At 37.7% G+C, this 23,270-nt stretch overlaps 1 long non-coding RNA gene across 1 annotated transcript in view; it reads right to left on the minus strand.

Moving 5' to 3' along the window:
* Positions 1-1,174: 1,174 nt before the first annotated feature.
* LOC138113891 (uncharacterized) overlaps positions 1,175-23,270 on the minus strand; it is a 46,538-nt gene continuing 24,442 nt past the window's right edge. The window contains exons 3-5 of the long non-coding RNA XR_011152378.1: positions 3,507-3,557; positions 2,437-2,513; positions 1,175-1,853 (exon numbers count right to left, since the gene is read on the minus strand). This is a non-coding gene — a long non-coding RNA (uncharacterized lncRNA). The remainder of the gene's footprint in view (positions 1,854-2,436; positions 2,514-3,506; positions 3,558-23,270) is intronic.

Here is a 23,270-nt window from a genome sequence, read left to right on the forward strand (position 1 = left end):
TTGCCTTGGGTTTTCTTTTTGTGGGGAGAGGGGGAGTTTTGAATGGGCACAAAGTTCAGAACAAAGATTTCAAGTGTGAATCTTTGGTGCTTAAGTTTCTAGGGGGAGTGGCTGGGCCCGCCTCAGAGATAGGAGTGGGAAAATCAAGGAATTAAGATGTCTCAAAGAGGCTTACACTAAGTTATACAAATCAATGCATAAAGTTACTTAGTTTCAGTCTCCTAAAATGGGAACAATGAGACTTTTGTGCCTCATAGTGGTATCACTAAATTAAAACCCATTAATTCTTGGGAAGTACTTAGATACCATACCAATAGAAACCATATTAATAAACATAGGTAGTCCTACTAAGTTTAATGGAGTTATTCACAAACTAGGAATAAGTGATCAAAGGAAGAAATTCTTCATTTTCATTACAGTTGCTATTTTTGCCAGTCTTCATCAGTATCTCACAGGTTATATTATTTGATAGTGTAAAGGCCAAAAAGACCATTAACTTTGAAACTAGGCCAACTGACTCCAGCTGAAGATCATGTACAGTTCTGCTCCTACTGAGTCCAGTGAAAATATGGCTTCTCCTAATTCTGTCAGATTTCCAGAAAAGCTGCAAAATGCTCTTTTTTTCCTTGCAATTATGCTGGTTCAATGTACTATGACTTTTTATTACACACTCACTCTGCTCATGCCATAGATCAATTATTTTATGGGAAAGTCCACTGTTAAAGTAATAAAATCCCTCCCAACTTCAATATGGTCTTTTTATATCAATCAGTGTAGCATGTGTTAAAGATCTAATTTCTAATTAGAGTAAAGCAACAAAAGAGGTGAAGGGAGGAATATGTAGTTCATTGTCAGTCATTTTATCAAACAGCATCCAAATTTGCTTGGAAGTAAGGCCTAATTAGCAATCTCCTTCCTCAGTAACTACCCTTCTTTAGCTTTTAAGCCAGGCATACAGGCCATTAACAAAAGCTCTTTGGTACCTATTAAGAAAGGCCATTAGATTTAGTAAAACTTTAAAGAAAAGTATGACTTAGCCAATGCAGAACAACTCTGATAGCCCTAACCTGGCAATAATCAGAATTATTTCTCAATAATTATTTCTTTAATAATATTGCTACAATTTAGAAAGAAAGGACAAAGCACCAAGAACTGTCAGATATCTTTGGTTTTCAGTCCATTTTATTGGATGGGGGAATTAAAAAAAAAAAAAAAAAAAAAAAAAAAAGGCTACTTAGGAACTATACTGCTGAACAATAAATTCTTACAATCTCTGTCCATGGAGAACCCTTATAAACATACCAAGTAAACTGCTCTTCTAAGAATGTCCCTTTATGCTGAAACATGTTTAATTAATCTTATGACAGATGGAAAAATGGAAATGTGTAATATACAAAAAGCTTATTTTTAAATTACTAGACCAGGTTTCAATTGCTGATAACCTCAGGTCAGATATACAATAGGCCAGGCCTCTGTGAAGCAGTAAACTTGGCATCAGTTCTCTACATTCAGGCATAGGCTCATCAGATTTTGTTTTGCAAAGGTCATTTAATTAGTAGTATCAGTAACTCTTACTACCTTAACATTATCTTCCTTTAGCTAATGACACCATTTTGCATGTGTTAAATAAAACAGGAATTAACAAAATTCCAATGGCTTACTTAAATGATAAATAACAAACCATTTTAAGGAAGAAATCTCCTAGGGAGTGCGGAAAAACCTGCAGCTGAAGGCAAGCGAGTCAGGATGTGTAACTCTGCACAGGCATAAACAGGAAACAGAGCAGCTTGTGCTTGGATTGACAGTCTGGCTCCAAAAGGCTCATCTACAACACCGGGCACGAAGCTTGACCCCTGTCAAACATGAAAACCATGGCTTTGTAAGAGAGTTCTGTCCTGATACCTCTCAGAGTTCCTTTATTTTAGTAAAATATTTCTTTCTCTATCATTCTGCATGGTCAAGAAAGGTTTTGCTTAGAGAAATACTGAAGATTAATGATGTCATCTTTATTGTAAAACATTTCCTTATGCATCCACTTCCTACAGTTTTGGCAATAAACTCCCTGGGATGGAAACATCAGAGATTAATCATTTTGTAATGCAGAACAATATTCAGTTCTTTTATTGTCATGTTCCAACATAATATAGGAACTAGACTCACTTTCCAGAAATTTCAAATGCTATGCCTTCAGTACCACCAGGGCTTAACCCTACTTCTTCTATGTATTTCACATTTCTGATGCACTGACCCCATAAGAATTGAACATTGTGCAACCTCATTATGCAAAACCCTTACCCTGATGTTTCCAGATCATGTGTCCTCCACACAAAGCTCACCATAATGCCAGGAGCTGATGTCCATGCAGAGCAGTGCTGTTTACCTACCAGGACAGGAAAATAACCAGAAATACTAAGGACAATGAGGTGAATTACAGACCTTTCATAAAAGAGAGATGTATCAGGCCCCTTCCATGTCACTGCAGATAACGGTGTCTGTAAGGAGTCGCTTCATCTCTGAAAACAACATGAGCATTGTGGATACTTGAAGGAAATTCAGGAACAGCAGTAAATTTATTCCTAAGGATGTTAGCCAAGCCAAGGATTTGGTCTTTGTACAACAGATTATGGAAAGGAGATCTAGCTATGCAACAAAAAAATAATGAGAACATGAAAAACAGGGAAGTTTGTTCTGGTTCTCTGCAACACTTTGGGGAATGTAGGGGGAAATTCTACAAACAAGATTTTCAAATACATAGCCTAACGTTAAATATTTAATAAAGCTCAGAATGAAATGGAACTGACTTGAAAAAGTTTTGCAAATCAAATTTGAATCTGGAAACCTCATGTTCAAAGCTGCTGAGAACAGGAATTGGTCTTGTATCAGCTAGAACACACCAGGAAAATGCACTATTTGCCATATCTCCTTCGCAACTAATAGTGAAAACAACTAGTAAAATTTAGTATTTTTTACTTACACTATGGTCATATGCTGTTGTCAGAAAAGAAAATAGTTCTGTAAAACACTACATTTTATTAGAAGTACCTCTGTTTTGTAAGATTTTTAAAACACCAAGCAAGATTCAGACAGTTTCAATCGTTCATTCATACATTTACAGCTTTAAAAATCTTCTCCACAGTATAAATATCTTAGAAAGAATATTGCTAGCATACTCCATATAGACCTTCAGAACATGTTTGGAGTAGCTCTGTTATGGTGCTGCAGAGCTCTATTTAAAAACTATCAAGTGTCATGAGATGTCTCTCTCACAAGAAATAAGCATGTTTTTGTCCATTTTGTGAAAGTTAGTGCTAAAACTAACATGCAGATGAGTGATATATGCTAGGATAAACACAAATGGTATTATAAAGAAATAGTCAATGCCAATATTAGATTCTTGTGGTCTAAAAATGTTTTCCAGGTTTCTTTTTTTTCCTATTTTATTATTTTACCATGGTGACCAGTAATAGTTAGATGTACAGGGTGCAAACCAAAGAAGAAGTTCTTACCTGGAAAGGCTAGGGATTGAATTTGATCTCCTCTAATGCCTCAATCTGGTACTTGTGGGGAGGAGGGAAAGCTAGTTAAAGTTTCATTTTAAAATTAATTGAAAAAACAGTTGTTTTTTATTTTGCAAACAAATACTCCACAGATGGGTAACAGCTTGCATGTGATCTTTCACTCATATATTTGAAAGAATACTATATTTCTCAATCCTTTAAATCACTGCAGTTAAAGGATATTTTTAGTGCTTTAATCACTTTTTGGTCATTTTTCTCAAGAATGGTATACAATTAACCCGAAATCACACCTGCAAAATACAGCAGTGTTTTGAAATTATTTCCTCATTAACAGTCTTCCTAAGAATTTTATTGCAGCCTCATGAAAAACAATAGACTGAGCTAAGCTTGTGTCCCACCAATTAATTTATTTCTGCAAGGAGAAGTCGGGGATGTGGACTTCCAGTAAAGCAGACACCAAGAAGAAGGGTCAGAGGAAGGAGGTGTAAGATGTCCATTTGTCACCTACATGTGTTCATCACTAACAGGACAGCAGGAGATGTCTCAGTATCTCAGGGACGAAAGCAAACCACAGCATGCACCAACACCTCCATCAGTTGGCCAGTGAGCAGTGGGGGCACCCTGTGCTGAGGCAGTGACACAGCCCAGCCCAGCATCACCCCAGCTGTGTGCCCGAGAGGAACAGCATGAAGCAGGACATGCATGTGCTGGGGGGAGGTGCTGGAAAGAGGCTACTGGGGGAAAAGCAAGGGGAAATTAGATGGGACAATCAATTACAGTATTTGAAAGCATGTGATTTGCATACAATGACCAATTTCCTATTTAAAAGAAAAAAAAAAGTTCAGTGGCATGTATGTGAGGCATATTCAGAATGTTATTTTAACATATAAGCAACAATAGTTTAGAAATCTCTGATCCGAACTGAGGATGGAGCTAAGCACCCCAATAGTGACACAATATAAACTTCAGCACATGAAATACTGGAAGTTGATGTAAACAGCTTTTAATAGCAGTGAACATTTGCTGGCTTTGTTTAGACCATCTGGATGTTCCATTGTGTTCAGTGCAGCACCGACTGCTGTCGGGTGACAGTTGATATATGTCAAGTACAAGCAAAGTGCCTCAGCCACTCCAGGGACCCCGAGGAGAACTTTGCAGGGGTTTGTGGAATACACTGTCAGACCGCAGAGCAGTCGCCTGCATCCTTAATGGCTCGGGGCCAAAGGCCTCTGGCTTTTTTTTGCCTTTTTTTTTTTTTTTTTTTTTTTAAATCAAAGCAGGGTTTTGCTTTTACTGTTTGAAAGGTTAGGAAAACTATGCCAAAGTTCTTCCAGGCAGCTTGGAGAACACCAGCTGACAGGAACGATTTTCAATATGGAGCAAAGAAGAAAGAGAACCACTAATCCTGAGAGATTCCAGGTTTCACTCGTTTTACATGCAATGTGGCTAACAGCCATGGGAATGCCACAAAAGAAAAAAAATACTTATAAACACACTGATGTAATTGTTCTGAAGAAAAGATAGGAAATCAACAGTTAGAAGCATGGAGATTTTCCCATGCCTATCCAATAATACAGTACATTATATGCTGCCTACATTTTGGATAGTTGGCAATCAAAGCTGTATTTCAGGTACTCTGCCCATTTCACATTTAATCACTGATTGTAATAAAATTGTGATGGTGAAATGCTTTAACTCCTGAAATTAAAGGAACTATATAAAGCAGAAATTATTATTATTTATTATTATTATTACTACTCTTCTGTATCTTTACATAAATACCCCTTCAGTTCAGTTTTATACAGCTAATACTTTTGGAAAGCAAAAAAGGCAAAATTCTGAAAGCTTATTTGGATGTACTCACATAAAAAAAAAAGTATTTTCAAATTTTGGGTAAAAAACCTGAAATTGTTGCACTCAGTCTTTTCTTAGGGTGCTGATCATATAGTGCAGAACTGGTTTTCCACCTGTGGAAGTATTACTATTTACTAAATCACGTGATACGTTTGGAATACCAGTTAAAATATTATTTACTTTTTAAATCTCAAATCAACAGGCACAAACGTATTGAAAAACATGGGAAAAAACCCCACCCTAAATGCTCATAGGATATGATCTTCTTTCTCTTTCAGTTATACTGTTTCATTATGTCATCTTTTTTGTCACTGGCTTTTTCTTGCAAAGTTTAGCTCTTGTATGTTTGACTCTTACAAGTTGCTGCAGCATCCTATTTATCCACCAAAAAGGTAGCACAGAGGCAGCAACACTTCAAGGTTTCCACAATATACCTCAGCTCTGACAGGGGCTGAGAGCACATACTAGTTTCCATTCTGCTTTAACAGCCTCCTGAAGGCTATTCCAAAGAGTACCAAGTAACACTGGCTGTTAGAGGTATCCATGTTAAACCATCCTGCAAGGATGAATCTTGTTTTAGCCACTCTGAAGCTAACAAGCAAACACTATGTGCATGGCAATTTCTGTCACTCTGGAAATAACATCCTTTTCTTTCAGTCTAACCCAAAAAAAAATCAGTAATAGGAATAGAAATACCTTTTTCTAAAAAGATTACTGAGAGAACTTCCAAATTATATTTGAAATCTACAGAAAATTGTCCTGCAAATTATATGCACTTGAATTAATGTCATCCTTTTCAAATGTAACTAAAAGAAAAAATGGCTGTGAATGAAGTCATCATAGTAAATTCATTATTTAAAGAATGCTTTACATAACTTCAAAAATACCCACAACTTAGAGAATCAGGTCAAAAATATAAGTGAGCAACACATTCTCCATTGAAGCTCAAAAACATGATCAAATTACAACATTCAAATATAGACCTCTACTACTGCAAAGGAGTCACTATGGCTGGAGTTAGTAATATCCAGCTCATTCATATTGCTCACCTAAATCAATGGGACCACTCAACTCATCCAGCTGGATTTCTGCTAGAAGACAACAATACACCCACATTTCCAATGTGTAGGTGACTTCTGAACCTTCTCTTCCATTGTTGCAATGTGCTAGCTTTTATAATTCTGCAATAGCCACAGTTAACACAGGACTGCCTGTTATCAGTATTATTCCCATTTTGGACAGATTTTCTAAAGCATAATGCACAGCTAATTAATCATTAAGAAATGCCAATCTCGTTTGTGATTTGAATTTACAGTTATGCTAAGACTTCAAATAATTTTATTAGCATTAAATAACTGCTGCAGTACTAAGAACTGCAACTGCAAACAGTAAGTTTTATCTCATTTCCAGAAAGACAGACAGGCACAGAGAAGGCAATTTAGTCAAAGGGCATATGATGTCTACCTGGCTCCCTTTCAGAGAACACCTATCCCAAACACTGCTCGTGCCCAAGCACTGCCTTTTTCCAAGTATTATTCAAAGTATTTCTTTTCTTTATTATCCCCCTTTTTGTTTTCAGCTTAAAGCCTCTGAGTCCCAAACTGACAGTTCAATAAGACTTGGCCTGAGCTACAAGCATACCACATAAACTTCCAGCTGATGACTGGGACTCACCTGTGATGTTAATAGAAACTATTTATTTACAGGCCAAGAAGTTTATGATCGCATATTCTGCCCATTTCCCTCTGTTGTTCCAAATGAATATCCCATCCTTAATTATATTACATCCTTTTCTGAGTTCTTTTTGCTCCTATTTTTTTCCCTTACACTGCCTAGTCAAAAGAACAGCCCTGCACAGGCTTCATAATCAGTAGCAAAGGCCATCCTTGTACTGTACAGCACAACTACAACACACTTATTTTCTTAGCATAATATTAAGGTTTAAAAAAATTATCAACCAATTACTATTATATCAGACAAGAAATCTATGGTAAATTAATAAATCATGAAATAAGTTGTTCTTTGAAAACAATATAATCAATAGTTCTCATGCTATTTTATACAATCACATAGTTAAGCAAAAGAAAAATGCAGACATTATTAAAAATGTCTTATCTCAGAAAATGTCAAAGTTTCTGGTTTGTTTTTGAAAGAATGGAGTGGGTATTGAAAGTTTATGAGCATTCACACACAAACTACTTGAGTATTTAATTTTTTGCATTTTTGTACCAATGTAATATTTCAAAAGAAATTTAATTTAATCAGATTCAGAAGAATTGTTCAATAAATGATAAATGGATGTACTGTAAAATGTAATGTCACCTAGTTAAAAAAGAAAAGAGAGAGAAGATGCTAATTCTGCTGATGAAGATATTGTTTTTCCCCTCTTGTGCCCTATTCATTATGCAAGGCTGCAGAATATGAAGTACAGTGTGTGATCCGGGCGATCTAATGATCTCCCACACCTGCTCATCTGGTACAATTTTAATTAACACTCCAAGGAGGTTTGTCAAGAGTAATCAAAAACATTGTCGCTTATAAAGCTGTGGCAAGAAATCAATAGTTTTCATCAGAAAAGGTAAGGTCTGGCATAACTGAACCATTTAATTGCTTCATTCCAATAAACAAAAACTGCACATTTTAATGACTTGATTTTGGAGATCAATATCTAACCACATATTGCATTAAACAGCAACATGTGGTGGGATATTCACAGCCATTTTAATTCAGAATGAAGCATTCCTCTCTTTTTATTTCATCTGGAATGGCAATAGGTTGCTGAGCCTATGCAGTGCTATGATTTATATCAAATGAGTGACCTCTAGGGCCGTAAGACTAGAACGGGTGACTAGTTCTCAATGGTAAGCTACTGGCACTTGACAAAGTGCATGAAGCAGAATGAATTTACTTCTCTTTTCCTCAATCATCAACAGGCTCTGCCCTGACCCCCATACTGACTCCTATAACAAGATCTCCTGTCTCTGACTGAAAAATTTACTGTCATGTCTACTTTTCATTGAGCTCAAGTGAGTACTTCTGTCACCTTCAGTGAACTGAGTCTGTAAAAGATTTAACTAAACACCAGTCACACCTTAAAAACTAAGCAAGAACAACTCATATAAAAAATACCACTTTAAAGCACTTCTATTTCTTAAAAGTGCAGGAGCCGTGCCTTTTTATTATGGTTCTGCTTCTTTAAGTGTTTGTAATTAACCTGTTAAAAGCTACTGCTCCACAAAGAAATGAATTAAAGACTCACAGTATAATGCAGGTATCATAACATTAGTAAAATCCGTCAGCACTGGAACACTCCTCCTGGACACAAAGGCAGCCAAAGTTTAAATGCTAGTGAACTATGAAAAATTCAACAACATGGAATTTTATACATGGAGATAGCACCTATAAATCACACAGTCATTTAAATTAATGATCAGATTTTTATACAGTGTACAGCATCACCATGCTCAAAATATGTCTATGTATGTAATATTAACAGAAGTTTTTTATTTCATTTTAAAGCAGTATTTGCAAAACATTTTTTCCACATATTTTCAATAATAATGGCATAGAATACACAATGCCTAGCTACATATAAAAGCATGAATGGTATATCTTAATCATTTTACCTAGTATTTTACTAGTATTTTAACTCTATAAACTAATAAAATGCAACATTGCAAAAACCCTGTCAACAATAAGGCAATTAAAAGAATGACACTTGATGGTTTATTCCAACATCTCACTAAAGCCTTACACAAAATTTTCACTCCCTCTTTAATTTTCAATTCTTCTACCCTCCCTGCTTCACAGCTTCTGGCTATTGGCTTTTACAATCTGTCCCTAGGGAGCCAGGAGTTATTACCCCTGTCGATGGAAGAGAAAGGGATGTTATTCCCCTGTCACCCTCTCCAGCTCCAGCAGATTCCTAGCTCTGATCTATAGCCTTCATTGGAGAAAAGCGTCTGACATGCTGTTAGTTTTCAGCCCTGTCAGATCCATCTCCCCATGCTACTGGCATTACTTACTGGAGTCAGAGTCACAGGAGTCAGACCAAAAATTTGAGAAGAAAACACTATATCCACTTCTATTTGAGTAAATATAAAGAGAAATGTATACTGCAGAGCAGGTAGCAGGTTTCAGGAGGCACTATGTGCCACATCCACTTTGAATCTGAGCTTAGAAACCACTAAAGTAGTATCTAAAATTATTTATGACTGCAATAGAAATATTGTATAAACTAGATGGGAACAGATAAACCCAAAGGATATAGAACATATAGAGTTATATATTAACTATACTATATATATTAACTAACTATATATATATTAACTATATATATATAGAAGATATATTAGTGGGATGGACTTAAGCAAGTTTAACAATTCCTTCAACACTGTTTTAACTACTACTCAATTTTTTACTGCTTCCTTTTAATCCATGTTCATGACTGCTACATAAAATGGGCATGGGAGAGGCAGCATGAGATGGCTGTGACTCACTTTGTGTGTTGCCTGTCATCCCACAATGCAAATCTATACATCAGCATTTTGCATGCATCATTTTACAGGACTTCAACAGTAAATTAACTTTTAATTGTAAACTATCTATAAGATGACTGTATAGATGGATGCTTTAGTTCCTGTTACACTCTACATGCTCAGCAATATGAACTGATCTCTCTGCCTCAACAGCTGCCCAACAGTAGAGGGCTTGGCTCTGATCTGCACTACCTTCTCTAGTCAGACCCTTCTCTCATTAGGCTACAGCCAAAACCATTGTGCTTGGTGTGACTGTCAAGCAAGAGGTAGTGCTTGATCCCAATACACACAGCTATTGCTCACACCATCAGCATTAGTGATACAGGCAAGACTGGGAAGAAGTGGAAGTCCTGCTGCAGCAGCACTCAATGCCTCTTTGGGCAGATAGGTGCCATCACACCCTTCTCCTCACCAAGCTCCTCTGGGCAGAGCTTCTCAAGTACTTGTTGCTGTCTCCCTGCCTTTCTTTCCACCCCCTTTTCCTTTCCTTTTTTCAACAAGGCTGTGGGAAAAACAGATTTGCTTCCCCTTTACATTTTTTAGAGCACAAGCTCCTACTTTCCATATTTCACCATATGCAAGGAAGCCAAACAGGGAAAATGCTGCAGTTTTCACTTTCTTCTCTCCCCTGTACTCCATGTGAAGCTGGAGCAAGTGAGCTGTTACTAGAGCAGATAAGGGATTGGAGGCAAGGCCATGACTGTAGATGGCTTGGGATGAGAGCTACTGGACATGGTCCAGGTGGCCAAGAAGGCCAAGGGCATCCTGGCCTGTATCAGCAATAGTGTGGCCAACAGGACCAGGACAGTAATTGTCCCTCTGTACTCAGCACTGGTGAGTCCATGCCTCAAATCCTGGTGTGGGCCCCTCATGACAAGAAAGACATTGAGGGGCTGGAGCATGTCCAGAGAATGGCAACACAGCTGGGGAAGTTAAAAGTGACTGGGACTGAGCTGGAGGTAACCAGAACAAGGAAAGAAAAGGCAAGAGAAACACAAAAAGATTTCAAAGGAAATTTAGATGTCATCAACACGAAAATACAGGTCAAGGCAACAAATGCGGAAGGCAGCCACAGAGGAAACACAGGAAGAAAGGATGAGAATTTGGAAGAATTATTGCAGAGAAGACTGAACAGGAACAAGCAACAGTGAAAATTAAGGAAAATGTGCAAAGAACAATAAAAAAACATTGACTGAAACCTGGAAGCCCAAGGATGAAAGTTTAAAAAGAGAGAGAATACAGCTTGTATTTAAAAAAAACCAAAAAACGAAACAAAAAAAAAACAAACAAAAAAACAAACAAACAAACAAAAAAAACCTCAAAAGAACAAGGAGATTTTGCCTTGAGGAACCTGATATTGATTTTATTCAAGAAAAATGTGATGGTGGTGAAGAGAGAATCTGACTATTCACCATGCAAAAATTACCAAGAGGAGAAGCAAAGTCAAGTACAGAAGAGGCTTGTTTATGTTTGAAAGGTATAGGAAGGAAATAGGAAAAGTATCTGAAAGCATTCATGAGGTCAAGAGATTTAATCCTTTTGGAAAACACCAAGCATTCTTGAAAGAGCATGGAAGCTCCCATCCATGAATTTTATTCTCCTTGTCAATCCCCTCCTCTATTACTTCAGCATAACACTGGAAATAACAAAATTTTACAAAACAGCAAAATATCCCTCTGAACACTGAGTCTTCAGCAACTTCCTGGCAGGATGCAAGGCAAACTCAAAGTACAGTTTTGAAAAGGTTGTAGAGGTCTCTATTTCCCCCATCTAAACAGTTTTCTTCCATCTGAGCTTAATTATCACCACCTCCAGGGTTTCCCTCCTCATTTCAGTTCTTAATCATGAACTAAAATATCTTTTAGACATTCTATGTTATAAATACATTACATCTCAAAATTACAATTTCAGGCCTAATTGATTAATTTCAACTACTCTAAACACCTAAAAAAATACATTTCTCTCTGTTCTGCAGTCACATGGTGGAGTCTCCTCAAGAAGATGATCCTAACCAACACCAGCTGTGTCCAGCTCCCATTAATATTACAGCTCCAGCACACCCACATCTATAAAGAAGTGACAATTTAAAGCTCCCTTTTAAGAGAGTATAAGGTAATAAAATTCAAATCCCATATTCTAAATCCATTTCTCATCAGCCTTTGTAAGTCACAAAAAAGGCAGATGATTACTGTCAGAATTAAAATTGGGCCTCTTCTTTTAGCCAGCAATAACCACCATATGCTGCATTATTCTAGAAGCAACAAAGAATGGATGCATCTCAAGCTCAGCAACACATCATATTAACCCAAGTGTTTTTTTCACTTTTTTTTTAATCTAAAAAAAAAAATCAAAAAATGTCATTAATAGATGGCAAATATTTTTTCTTTTATGTATGCTTGGGAACCTTACTTGTACCTCAGGGAGCACCAAATAAAATTATTTCTATCCTTTCCACATGCATCAAAGCAAAGAAGGTGGTAACAAAAACTCTCAGCTTATTCTGTAAGCATCACAAGAGGCAGTGATTTCAAATATATCCTCCTTGTTCAAAACCACAGGAAGAGTTTCACCTTAATGCAGAACCCCATACCACTGCAGAACCAGCTGAAGTAATTGTAACTGCACTGGGTGGATGGCAGAGAGAAGTGACACAGATCAAAGGGGTCAGAAGGCAGAAAATGTGGCTTAATATGTTATTTGATATGCAACAGTGTACGCAGTGAAACTCAGGATAGATGACTCTCGGAGAAACTGAGAGAAGGAAAACCCTTTTTGGGGAAAGCAATCTGCCTAACACCAACAGGGCTGTAACATCTCAAAATGAAACGTGGCAGGCAGTGCAACAAATCCCCAGGACTGTCCCTCCTGTTACAATCACCAATATGCTTATGGTGAATGTAAATTTTACTGGGGTGTGAACCACCCCTGCATCCTCTGTGCCTTCACACAACTCCATCCCTGGAGCACCATTCTGCAACCCCTAGGCAAAAAAAACCACTAGTGGTTTCACTGTGTTTCAGCTCTTCAATAACTTTCAGAACAAGCTGGGAGATTTCACATGAAACATGCATGCTTTTAAAAGGAATGGGTCCTTTTTTCCTCTTGAGAAATGTTGTTACCCGCAGATTACAAGGTCTCTGCAATATTACTCCATAAAAGCATAAAATCTGCATGATAACTACAATAATTACCATAAACCTCTGCCTAATGCTGCAACTTCTGTAGACAATATTGCTTTGGAAATACTCTTTCTATTTGATGTTTTGGTGGACAGATGAGAGAAGTTAATCTATTCCTTACAGTATGGTTATTTTGAACAAATTATATAATGGCCTATCATTTTTATTACTCTTTGACCAAGAAAATAATATTTAGCGCTTTACTTGTACTTTTCCAGTAAAAAAAAAATTTGTATAGGGTGAAGGTTAAATTCAACTTGTATGCCCATGTGAAGAGATATTACTGTTGTCTCATAAACAAGATACATAATTAAGCCTGTGAACTGCATGATCAGTTCCATCGTTAGCAGAAGGGATTTCTGAAATCTATATTGATTTTTGCCTGTGAATCTGCATTAGCCTAATCCCCATATACAAGCACTATGAATCCACAAGGGATTGATTTTTTTTCTCTGGTGCACAAAAATCTCACAGCTGAATTTTCCTCCTGAAAATTGATGACAGACCAAGATGTTTCCAAACATCATATGTAAAAAGTACAAGCTGTAGGGGAGCGTTCTGCTGCAGAACCTGATTTGAATGTATGGTCACTGCTTCCACAGTGCTTTGCACAGGCAAATCTTGCTGTGTTTACACTACTTTAAAAGAGATTCAAAATCAGTTCCTCAGAAGTTAGATTTATTCTTGAAAAATGCTGACAACCTCAAAATGACAGTGAAAACTCTCTGACTAAAAAAGGGACCATAAAGAATCACAATGCTGACTTCCGAAGTGCAACCTTCATAACACACTCAAGAATTTGAAATTGGTGTTAGATCTAGAAGTCATCATTTTTTACTTGAAAAAAATTGCTTTGGACCCAACATTTTCAATTTTGCATCTGAATACTCAGGATAGATGACTGATATATGGTATATGTACACTCCTTTTCTATCTCCCCACTCCATTGTTTTTTGGGTTTTTTCCTTTTGGTTTGTTTTGATTTAGTTTTTAATAACAGAAGCTGACCTGTAACTACAGGGAATCTAACACATCTGTGAGAAGTTTGACAAAGAAGGGAAGTCAGATGCTGTGATAGAAATTCGTTTTACAGTTCCTTTAGAAATCTAACTCCAAGAGGCAGCATGTGTTATTAAAAACAAACTACTTGCGGTAAAAATCTATTTCTGGGGATTGTTTACTGAAATGAATTGTTTATTCGCTCGGGCAGTATTTAAAACTCCACTGATAAGTGCAAACTGTTCCTGAAAAGATACAAGGTGTAATAAAATGCAAAAGGGAAGTGGTGGCAATATTAGCTTTGCAACAATTCATTTACAGTAATTTCAGATTTCATATATGTAAATTAAAGGAAATTTCCAATAACAGGCTGCTTACACAGGGAAAGGAGGCTTGCTGTGTTTGCTGTAGTATAATTTTCAACACTTTCAACTTACTTCCTCACAGAAGGTTCAAGATTATTTTCAGGATTATTTTATAACTGAAGGATAGAGCAAAGCATGACATTGAAAAATAGACTTAATTATTCGTACAAAAAAATTCTTGGCATAGGTCCACTTTGTATCAGCTTAAAATACCCTGTGCAGTTCTATTGGCAGGATCATATGTTTACAAGCACTGGATTACAGGAGTGACCACACCTCCAGGCTAATTTAAAACAATTTCTGCTAAATGGAAACAGTAGGCCCCGGGTTCTTCAGTTTGGAAGGGGAGGAGGGGAGGAAAACAGCACAGGATACAAGAGGAGATGTTCCTATTATAACTCCCAGTTCATCAGAAGATTGCACAATAAAGGGCAAAAGATCCATTTTTATCTGAGGTGATGCAACAAGACTTAATTCGACTAACAAAGCTTTTTTTAGGTTGACAAAAGTGCATAAAAATAGACTCTGGTTTGTTAGGGAAAATCATCTCAGCACATATCCTCCTCCCAAAGTATTCACAGCAACTATTATTAATAAGTTATTAATTTGTCACAGGATATTTTCTCTCCCTAACTAGGTACACTCCAGCAGTATTCTCAGAACGTCTGCAAGTCCTGTTCCAGAATAAATATGTACTTACGCAACTTACTAGTTTATAGCTAATTTTGAATTTTTTATTAGAAATACTCATTTGGATGCATTTATCAGTATAGCAGTAAGAAGGAACAACTTAAAAGAATCAGGAAGAATTCATAGGGTTTATTCCCTCAAAATAAACACGGTCCAGGCAAATATTCATCAGTATTCATCAATGTTCCCATTTTGAATCCAAGTCTGGATTCACATCATTTGGCCCATAGACACACAGGTTTTCAAACCAACCCAAACATCAGAAGCAGCACAGCCACCCAAGCACAGCACTGTACCTGACTCCCAGCAGGCTGAGATGCTGAAACACTGCTGCTATCTAGGGCAGTGGGACTGTTCTCAACACTCAAATGACTCCAGACATCTCCACATCACTGCTAAGGACACTTTAGAGCCTTAAAAGCACAAATTCCCAGTATAATCATCTCTAGTGGCTGAGGTGGCTATCCCTCCTTCCCTATTTTGCCCTGAATTACAGGACACTCTACCAAAGATACAAATTTTGAAACACTGAGTAGTTATTCCTACTGTGAAAGTCTAAAATAAAGATTTCCCTTTGTCTAGTGGCTTTTTTCCCTTCTCTCTCTGGCCCTTCTTTTTTTTTTTTTTTGGTTTTTTTTTTCTTTCTTTTTTTAATAACGCCCGTTGACCATTGCACTGACTAATATCTTCTGCATCAGAAGGAAATAAGCTGAGGATGTTTGTCAGCCATACTGTCATGAAAGTCAAAAGCAGATATGTAAGAGAAGAAAGATTATCACATTAGACATAGAAAAAGAAAGATTAACCTATGAGAACTGTAGAAGCAGAAAGATGAGCAAAAAGTGGGGGACTCAATGGCTCCAGGGGATTGGTAATGGGTTAGACTGCCTTTCCCCTCTAGATCACTGGCTCGCATCCAGCCCACATCAGTAGTGACTGAGTGTCATTACCACCTGATGGATTTTGGGTGACCTCTGCAAAAATGAATTGATGGTTTCAGTTCAGCTGAACAAATGTTCCCATCACAGCAGGTGCACTACTGTCTCAGCAGAGGGAAGGGAGCAAACATGAAGCAGAAAACATACCTCTATTCCTACAAACCAGTTTAATACACAAAGTCCACTTACAAGAAATACCACAGAGATTTATTTAATACTTTCATAGCTAGAGGACTGTGCTTCATTTTTGCAGCCCTAGTGTTCACCATCCCTCCATGTTCCCCATGCATTTATCCTGAATTCTCATAGGCAAAAGGCTGCCCACGACCAAGTCAGTGCAGTACAGCTGAAAGCCTCTTAAGGGACAATCTGAAGGTGATTTTATATTACATGTAATAGAACTGTTGCTGAAGTTCCTCCCATATTAAAGGCCACTAAAATAATACAACTTTATACATGCCTCTTAAAGAGTTCTGTTTAAAGGTTGTGAAATATTAACTTGCCTGAACTAAGAATTAAAACCATGTTTTCTCTGCAATTGGAAAAGACAACCCAAGTAAACACTCTTCTCCAGTCTGTCTTGAGATGCATTGTGCCAGACCATTGCACATGCATGCAGAATTAAGAGATATTTAGATAATGTGGTTGGAATGACCGGAAAAAACCCTAAAATTGCCTGGTCCCTTCAGGCAAGAGTTCATCAGGTTCCTTCTCTCAAGCAAGCAGGAGCCCAAATGGTTACTAGCAGGGTATCCAGAATGCTGTGAGCTGCTCCATGCTTCTTTCTTCAGGGGTGCTCCCAGAGCATCCAGGGAGAAAGCTCTGTCCTTGAGGAGCCCAAAGCACAAGCTCTAAATGGCACCTTTTTCCCCAATCCTAAGAACAGGTAACCTCAAGACTGGTATGGGGGATGCAAGTCCAATGTGAGCATTGTCCCATTTGTCTGTATTTGAAGAGCAAGGCACACAGGGGAACTGTCAGTATCTCAACTGCTGTGGTCTCAGGGGACCTAACACCTCCCAGCAGCACTGCATTTTCACATAGGTGACCAGATTACAATGATGTCACAAGTACGGCATTGTGTTCCAATCTCTCCAAATGCTCTAACACTTGCAAAATTATCTAACTTGAGGAAAAAAAAAAAGAAATTATATAAAATTAAAATAATACTAATCAAAAGAGGTTGTTGTCCAGCTTGCTAAGTTACAGGAAGAGACTGGAGGAAACTCAGTGATAAATGACAGCTGATATGGCAAGCACAATGTCGAATAAAACATTTTTCAGAAACAGGCCTACATATACCTTGCTGTAGCACTACTTTACACATCTTAAAAAAATAAACTTAGGGGTGATATTTAACAGATGTTACAATAGAACAAGGGGCATTGATTGTTACTTTTGTATTTTACATTTTTCTTTCACAATGGAAAAACTATTTGAAGTTGACTTACTCTACAAAATAAGTATGCAGAGTCTGTGGGGGAAAGGACTTTTTTATTGTGACAGCAGAGGATTTCCAAACGTCGGATCCTTTCTTTCCTGGGTGGCTTTCATTGACCCAGACTAGAAAGGGACTGCGCCACCAAAACAAAGCATTTTCACTCAGAACTGCATTTCACTAGAAGACAAATGAGAGAAATTCCCTCCCTTTCTCAAAAAAAAAAAAAAAAACACATAAAACCACACAAACAAAAAAAACCCAAATAAAACTAAAAAAGACCAGGTGGTTTTAAGTAGAACTCAACATCTTTAGCTACATATCATTAGGTGTCTCTGTCCTGAGCACCCAACAGCAAGAACCCCAAAGTTCAATGTGTTGTTCTCTCACTAGTGCCTACTCTTTCACCAACAAAAATACAAAACCAGGAATTGAGAATAAGGATTTCTGGTCTACTAAAAAAGAAAAGCCTCCATCACTCATCATGAGACTAAAAGGTTTGACACTTCATTTTCTTTGTCATTTATTCAAATGTTAATAGGAATTCTTGCAGCCTTGGTGACACTGTTCCTTGAATTTATTCTGGTTTTACCCAAGGTAAATAAGCCCCTACATTCTCCTATCTCATTACTTCAGAGGCAGAAGCTTCTTCTTAGAGGCAATGGAAAAAATTGTGTAAGCTGGCAGAGGAAAGTGAAATTGTTGTGAAATAATTAATTTTTGTTTGCTTTAGGGTTTGGGGTTTTTTGGGGGGAGGGGGAGTGTTGTTTGGAGGGTTTGTCTTTACACTGTTACCTGATATTGTCAGGAAAGATGGAGAGGAAGAAGTGACTGTTTTTGCACTGACCTGAATAAATTGAACAGCTACAGCTGAGAGGCATGATAAAGCAGTAGGATTACATCACAACATGTATGCTCAAGTATAGTTGTTGCAAAATCTCCATGAAAAGCCTTGACTTCACTATTTCTTCAAAAGCAAATATTTCATTCTAAGCTTCTATCAACATTTTTTCTTTTACATCTGTACTTGATTCTTCCCATTTCTTTTTCCCAAGATGAGAAGCAGCTTTAAGTGTCAGAAATTTTCAGACGTCGATGTTTTGCTTCTTTAAAGGAGGAGGAAGAAAGAAATATATTGTTGTTTTAACAAGTCTAGACAAACATTCTCATACAATGAAAAAATGCCGTCTTAAGATTTTTCCTTTAATACCACAGAAGCAAACAGAAAATACCAACATGGAAAAGCCTTAAACTGTATACTTCTGTGCTGACTCTTTGTTTATATGCAGCAAAGAGAAAATCACTAGCACATGTCTTAGCTGTTGCAAATTAAAGCTCAACTTTGTCACCCTTACTAAACCAAAGAGCAATTATTCCTGCAAATTAGTACAATGGTACTATTCATTCAGGTAAATACTGTTCCACACAAGGATTTCAGAATCAGGACCTGCAAGAAAGTAACACATTTTAAATTGCCTAGCTGATCTCCATTTTCAAAGAGAAAACGAAAGATCAGTCACTCAACCTGAGGGATGAAGTCATTATCTGAAATCTGAATACATATATAGAGATTATTGCAACTGCAAACTTTAAAATAGCTTCCCACCAGAAAAAGAATATATATATAAAATTATATATAAATAGATATATGATTGTATATTTTATATACATAGATAAAATATATAAAATATTTGAACTTTCTTATTTAAAGCATAAGCCCCTGATAAATTTGTAAGTGATATACCTTCAGACACAGCAAAATAAGCAATTCTCTTGGGGTCTATAAGCAGCTAAGTAGCCTGGCTCAATTGTCTTGTCATACCTTACACTCTCCTCAACTCCTTTGTTCTGGTATCCACAAAGCTTTATTAGAGTTCAGTCATTTGCTCACTGCAATTCCAACAAACTGAGCCAAATGAACCATGTTCAGCCATCTGGAACCCCTTCCTCCAAAGTTTGCTCCCTTTGGGCTGCAGAATCAGTCTATTACCCCTGCATGACACGATCCAGAAACTTGCTACCACTACAGGACCTCAATTACAATTCCCAGCCCGGGTATTGCTGTCAGGGATTCTGCAATGCAACAGACACTGCATTTGTACCTCACATTACTGCAAAGCTATTAAAGCCTTTGCACTTGGAATTCCTGGACAGCATTATGGGGGCTATGGACCAGAGGAGGAGTCTGCACTGCCTCAACAGGACTTAAAGGTGGCCAGGAGCACAGAGGAGGATGCACGGCTCTACAATCGGATGAAAGGAAACAGGCACTCCTACCCCATCGAGTCCCTTAGAGCCACTTACTGCAACAGGGACACACAGCACTCGTCGGGTCAAGGCAATCCCTCCTGGCAGCACTGAGAAAGGGATAGATTAGTTAGACTACAAGGAAGAGGGGGGAAAAAAAAGAACTTATGCTGATAACCTGTCCCCTGCTCTTCCCCAAAACACACAAGGGATTTCAGGTGCTGGCAAACCATTACCTCTTAAGCACTTCTGAGACTTGATTCAGAGGAAGACACACGGCCCTCATGGCTCTTCTGCTTGTCAGCCAGCACACTCTGAAGTACACTGAACAAGGGAGGAAGGACGTTTCCAGACTGAGAAGCTCGTCTCCTGGAAAGAGGCACTGGCTGTACTGCTCTGTCCTCTGTCTCAAAGAGTCACTTCTGCATTTGCATGCAGGTCAGGGAACAAAAGGAGGGTACAGTACTGTGGCCAGCCAGCATGACCACAGCAAAGATGAACCAAAAGGAGGCAAACTAAATATTGAGCACACTCTCCTGTTACAATGGCAAATACTTACTGACATCACTGCTAGCAAAACCAAAGGGCATTATCCTGGCAAAATCTTTTCAGATGTAGATAAAAGAGAGGTCCTTTCAAATATGGCCACTAAGATGTCAAATCAGGTTTTTTTTTTTTTTTTTGCCCTGTGAATATCAGTATCCCAAAGCCAAAGCTAATGACATGTATGTGTGCTGTTAATGCAAAAATAAGGGGTTTTTTCCTTCCACTGAAGCTAGCCACATCACTTGTGTTCAAGGAGAGGCCTGTTTATCCCCATCACTTCAAAGCTATCACTACACCAAAGTTCTGCCCTCACCAAAAACTTCAAAGCTTGCTCTAATAAAACATACAAAATAAATGACATGGTCAACAGCAGGAAACCCAAACCCAAATCCCCAAAATCCATACCCATTCCTGCCTCCAGGGGCTTCCTCTCTTCTCACTCAGAAAAGCAAGGCAGCTGCCTTGAGATCTTTGTCTCAAAAGCTTCTCCCCTTCTATATTAAACAGACATTAAATAGTTGCATACTTTTCTGTAACATCTTTTCATGGCATTTATAATCCTACAGAATATAATTCCATCCTTCACCTACAATTTCAAGCATTACCTTAAGTATTTTTATGGGTATGAGAGCTTTACCACACTGGTAACAAACTTAATATCAATATTCTGCAGAACAAGACATGTTACTTCTTGAGCCATTCAACACATTCATTCAATATATAAACATTACAGGATTTCCAATGACATTACACCATGTCAGGAAATCTGAAAAATCATCCCACCAAAAATCTTATTTCACATACAAATACAGAAGTTTACTTCAAATAAAATACTTCTAATAAAGTGTTTGTACAGGTATCCACTGGCCCAGTTTTTTTCTACTAAGTCAAATGTTATGCCAGCTTTAAATCCTTACAATTTCCTTGTGCCAGGAAAAAGCAAGCATGAATTAAAGGCTATTTTGTATTCAATTTTCTACAGGATAAATAGGGTTGTGGGTTCAAGTTTGTGCAGGCTGGGACCCAGAGCGAGCCTGTAAACAATTCAGATAGAAGACATGAAAAATATCAGCTAATTCTTATTTAGCATCGCATAGGGTGCTTGCTTTCTACAGCAGACTACAGTGCATTACTGCAAGCTGCAGAATATTTCATGTTTCACTTTAACATCAAGCTCATGGAGAGAAAAGACTACAGAAGATTCCAATTTAAAAAATAAAGTACATGATTGAAAAAAAATCTAAGTCTACCATGCAGGTTCTAAACCCTGACAAAGAGTCCAAAGAAGCTGAATATTATTTTATAGCTTAAAAATAACATAGTCTTATTTCTGAGCCAACTCCATAATTATTTTTGTTGTATTTTTGGAAGAAATACAAAGGGCCACCTCAATATTACATTCACTCAGTCCAGGATGAAGAACAGACCTTGTCTATTTATAAATTTAATTTCAATGGTATTACATACATATTATTATAGATGTTCCATTTTATTATAAACATTTAATATATACAAAATAAATTATTGCTCAGCAGAGAAACAAAGGTTGTGAAAGAAGGGCTTGTGGCTCTGCCCTACTCCAAGGCAGCTGTCAATGTGTCCAGAGCATCAGCAAGGAGAGGCAAAGTATCTCTGAAGAGAAGACGTCGGCCTTGTTTTGGGGACATGAGGAGAGAAGCAGTTTGTGTGAACCCTGCAGGACAGACCAGCTGACAAAGACATATACTTGTTTTCCAAAAAAAACCCTAAAACTGGACATGAAGCCCCTCAGAAAGAGTTAAGACAGTCTGTAATTTAACCAAATCATCACCTCCCTATCAGTGTCACGTAATTAAGGATTTGAGAAATAGCATAGTCCTCTGGGAAAGTTTCATTACCACACATGAAAGGACAGCTTCTTCAGTGATTCCTCTTCACCAAAGATACAAGCCTTTACTAGTCTCCTGGAAACTTGCAACGCAAGGATTACAGCAATAAAGCATTGTCAGCACCACACTGAATCTTGGCATGAATCACTACCACATCTCCAACCTCACCAAATACCCCCACAATGGGGCTATCCTGAAAAAGGAAGGAAAACCAGGAATTACAGCTGCACTGATATAGCTTGTCCCTCAAAACCCACACCACTTTACTCCCTGTCCCTGATGCAGGGACTAGCAGGTCTCAGGTAAGAAGGGAATCAGGATACTCAGCAGCCGCTTACTTCAGCTGTACTGCAAAAAAGCTGTTCCTTAACAATGTGGGGAAGCAGACTTCATGCAGCAAAGTAAATACATTTCAATAATGACACTAGGTAAATATGTTTCAGTAATGACACTCTTCCTACTTTTGCCCTTAGCTACATTTGGGAAGATATTGTCCTTGCCATCCCCATTCTGCAGGTGATGAGGCCCAGAAGGATTTGTGGCTTATAGAAGTCAACTGCAGTAAAACCAAGTATGAAACATGTCCAAAATCTTAGAGCACTGCTTTCACCCCAAGGGCTATTATTTCCTTCTGCAGATTACATTTTCACTGCACCTTCACCTATTAAATAAACAGCAAAATAGGATTCTACAAGTCCCTTAAAGTATTCCATACTACATTTTGCTAATTTCATTTACCTCAGACCCAAGCCTAGAAGAACCAAGAATATAAATTATAAAAACCAAGTAATATAAATTCTAAGTTCAACAAGAGAAATGCACAAGGAAGAGTTTTGGAGCAGAATCTTACCTAGCTAAATTAAGAAAAGAAAAACATCCACTAAAGGAGTTTTATTTAACTGAGGACAACAGAATTTGATCCACAGTGATAATTAAAGGGCAGAAATTCAGCCACGTGACATTTGAGGCACTGAAGTGGACATTGGCTCTCTCTCAGCACAGCACATAGCAGTGGTCTCAATGACGGAATGAGGTCATTGCTTACTGTGACCTGCTACCAGCAACAATCATCCAAGAAACACCATCTCTA

Source organism: Aphelocoma coerulescens, chromosome 8 (assembly GCF_041296385.1).
Source record: "Aphelocoma coerulescens isolate FSJ_1873_10779 chromosome 8, UR_Acoe_1.0, whole genome shotgun sequence".
NCBI lineage: Eukaryota > Metazoa > Chordata > Aves > Passeriformes > Corvidae > Aphelocoma > Aphelocoma coerulescens.